Genomic DNA, 4,175 nt, shown 5'->3' with positions numbered 1-4,175 from the left:
CATTTGTTATTGGTTGATTTCATGATAGCAGCCATTCTTTCTGGAGTGAAGTGGAATCTCAGCATTGTTTTCATTGGCGTCTCTCAAATGACCAGTGATGTTGAACATTTTTTCATGTATTTATTTGTTATTTCTACTTCTTTGTCTGAGAAATGTCTGTTCATTTCAGATGCCCATTTTTGGATTGGGTCTTTAAATTTGGGAGGTCTGATCTTTTTAAATTCTTTATAGATTCGAGATAGTAGACCTTTGTCTGAGGAAGAGCAGGTGAAGATTTTTTCCCACATTGTGGATGGTCTCTTCACACTGCTGGTGGTTTCTCTTGCTGTGCAGAAGCCTTTTAATAAGAAGAGATCCCACTTGTTGATTGTTTGTGTTAGTTCATGGGCAACTGAGGTTTTGTTTATAAAATCTTTTCCTACACCAATGTCTTCAAGGGTTCTACCTAACCTCTGTTCCAACTGGTTCAGAGTTTCTAGTTTAATATTTAGACCTTTAATCCATTTTGATTTTAGTTTAGTGCATGGTGAGAGATATAGGTCTAGTTTTAATCTTTGGCAAGTTGAAGCCCACTTTTTCCAGCACCATTTATTAAAGAGGCTATCTTTCCTCCAGTGAGGGTGTTTGGCTCCTTTAACAAAGATGAGATGGCTGAGTGTGTCTGGCGTTGCTTCTGCATCATCTAATCTGCTCCACTGGTCCTCAGGTCTGTTTCTTTGCCAGTACCATGTTGTTTTTATCACCGTAGCTTTGTAGTATAGTTACAGGTTGGGGATTGTGGTACCTCCTGCCATGTCTCTGTTACCTAGAATTGCTTTTGCTATTCTGGGTCTCTTCTTGTTCCAAATGTATTTTTGGATTGTTTTCTCAAGGTCCATGAAGTATGCTGATGGGATCTCAATCGGCATTGCATTAAATCTGTATAGCAGTTTTGGAAGTATGGCCATTTTCACTATATTCATCCTTCCTATCCAGGAGCAGGGGATGTCTGTCCATTTTCTGATATCATCTTCAATCTCTCTTTTCAGAGTGCTATAGTTTTCAGAGAAGAGATCTTTGATTTCTTTCATTAGGATGATTCCTAGGTATTTCAGTTTTTTGGATGCTATTTTGAAAGGAATTATTTGCCCTATTTCTCTCTCAGTGAGTCTGTCATTGGTGTAGAGGAAAGCTATTGATTTTTGTGTGTTGACCTTGTAACCAGCTACTTGACTGAATCTAGTTCTTAAGTCTAGAAGACTTTTGGTGGAGTTCTTGGGGTCTTCTATATAGAGTATCATGTCATCTGCAAATAATGACAATTTGACTTATTCATTTTCTATCTTTATTACTTTTATTTCTTTCTCTTGTCTAATGGCTGTGGCTAATGTTTCCAGAACTATATTGAACCAGAGTGGTAATAGTGGACATCCTTGTCTTGTATCTGATTTTAGTGTGAAGCATTTCAGTTTTTGACCACTTAGTATGATATTGGCTGTTGGTTTTTCATAGATGGCTTTTATCAGTTTGAGTTAGAGGCAATCTATTCCAATTTTTTTGTAGGGTTTTTATCATGAAAGCATGTTGGATTTTGTCAAATGCTTTTTCTGGGTCTATGGAGATAATCATATGGTTTTTGTCCTTGGCTCTATTGATACAGTGTATTACCTTGATTGATTTGCGAATATTGAACCTTCCCTGCATCCCTGGGATGAATCCCACTTGATCAGGGTGTATGATCTTCTTGAGGATCTTCTGCATTCTGTTTGCCAGTATCTAATTAAGGATTTTTGCATCTATGTTCATTAGTGAGATTGGCCTATAGTTCTCCTTTTCGGTTGGGTCTTTCTCTGCTTTGAGGGATCAAGGTGATGCTTGCTTCCAGGAATGAATTTGGGAGGATTGCTTCCATTTCAATTTCATTGAAGAGTTTAAACAGTAGTGGCAGCAGTTCCTCTCTAAATGTCCTGTAGAATTCAGCAGTGAAGCCATCAGGGCCTGGGCTTTTCTTTGTTGATAAGTTTTTAATTACATTTTCATTTCATTGGTTGATATTGGGTTGGTCAAAATTTTTAGGTCTTCTTTGTTCAACTTTTGTAATTCATATGTATCTAGGAATCTGTCCATTTCTTCTGTGTTGTCCATCTTATTGGCATATTGGTTCTGGAAGTTGGTATTGATGATCCTCTGGATTTCTGCTGGGTCTGTTGTAATTTCACCCTTTTCATTCCTAATTGCATGGATTTGGGCCTTTTCTTTCCTTTTTTGATAAGCTTGGCTAAGGGTTTGTCAATTTTGTTGATTCTTTCGAAGAACTAACTCCTGGCTTCATTGATTTTTTGTATCATTCTCTTAGTCTCCATTTCATTGATTTCTCCTCTAATCTTTATAATTTCCTCCCTTGTATGAGTTCTGGGGTTGTCCTGCTCTTCTTTTTCTAGAAGCTTGAGGTGCAGCATTAGGTTGTTTAATTGGGCTCGTTCTGTTTTCCTAATATGCATATTCACTGCTATGAATTTCCCTTGTAAGACTGCTTTCATTGTGTGCCATAGATTCCAATATGTTGTATTGTCATTGTCATTTAATTGAAGGAACTATCTGATTTCTTCTTTAATTTCCTCTGTGACTCCTTGGTTATTCAGAAGTGTGTTGTTCAATTTCCACATGTTTATGAAATTTTTTGAGTTTCTTTTGCTATGGATCTCCAATTTCATCACACTATGGTCTGATAATATACAGGGGATAGCTTCAATTCCTTTGCACTTACTTAAACATGTTCTATGTGTGAGTATGTGGTCTATTTTTTGAGAATGACCCATGTGCAGCTGAGAAGAATGTGTATTCTGATTTTGTGGAGTGGAAGACTCTGTAAACATCTGTTAAGTTCATTTGTTCAAGAGTTCAATTGAGTTCGAGTATATCATTACTTATTTTTTGTCTAGTTGATCTATCTATTTGTGATAGTGGCATGTTGAGGTCCCCCACTACAATTGTATTAGAGCATATATGACTTTTCATGTCCGTTAATATTTATTTTATATAATTGTGCACACTAGTGTTTGGTGCATAGATATTTATGATTGTCATCTCTTCTTCTTGGATTGTTCCCTTTACAAGGATGTAGTGTCCTTCTTCATCTCTCTTAAACAGTGTTGGTTTGAAACCTACTTGATCTGCAAAGAGGATAGCTACTCCTGCTTTTTTTGGGGTTCCTGTTGCATGGAGTATGGTTTTCCACCCTTCAACTTTCAGTCTATGAGTTTCCTTTTGAATTAAGTGTGTTTCTTGTATGCAGCATTTGAAAGATAGTTTTGTAGGGTACATCAACCTGGGTTGGAGGCTGTTTCCTTTTAGGGCTTGGAATATGTCACTCCAAGCTCTTCTTGCCTTAATGGTTTGTGTTGAGAAGTCTGCTGTGATTCTGATGGGCTTTCCTTTGTATGTGATTTGTTTCTTTTCTCTAACTGCTTGTAGAACTTTGTTCTTCTATTGAGTTTCTGGAATCATAACAATTATATGCCTATGTGTAGTTTTTTTTTTTTTTATCAAGGCTATTTGGAGTCCTACATGCCTCACTTTTCTGTATGTCAAGCTCTTTTCCCCTGCTTGGGAGGTTTTCTGCCATTATTTCTGTGAAGAGTTTTTTTATGTCATCTGCACTCTCTCCTCTTTCTTTATTGACTCCAATCAGTCTTATGTTATTCTTCTTTGCATCATCTAGCAGTTGCTGGATTGATTTCTCATGTTCCCTTATAACTTTTAAGCAATTTTTCTTTTCCTGGATATTATTGCAATCTTATCTTCTGTATCTGAAATTCTGCCCTCACATTGGCTCATTCTGCTGTGTAGACTTTCAATGGAGTTTTTTATGTCCTGGAAATCTTTTTGCATCTGTTTTATGGATTCCATTTGTTTCCTATTTTGGGATTCCATCATGTTCCTCAGCTCCTCTCTAGATTTATTAAACATGTCTTGCACTAGGAGCACAATTTCTCCTGTTATCTGAGAAAATACTTCTGATTTCATTGTTTCCAGATCCCCTTTTGTTGCCAGTTCAGTGAGTCCAGGTGGTTGAATATCAGAGTGTTCCATCTCATTTCCCTTTGGGGTTGCTGTAGGTGATCTAGAAGTCTGGTTTTGAGACTTATTTACATGTTTTCTCATTTCAACTTGGGGCAGAGGTGCTGTTGGCACCT

Source organism: Heterocephalus glaber, unplaced genomic scaffold (genome assembly GCF_053883595.1).
Source record: "Heterocephalus glaber isolate CG9 unplaced genomic scaffold, H.glaber_assembly_v1.0 deba00000546, whole genome shotgun sequence".
Classification (NCBI taxonomy): Eukaryota; Metazoa; Chordata; class Mammalia; order Rodentia; family Bathyergidae; genus Heterocephalus; species Heterocephalus glaber.
This window is presented reverse-complemented; position numbering follows the sequence as displayed.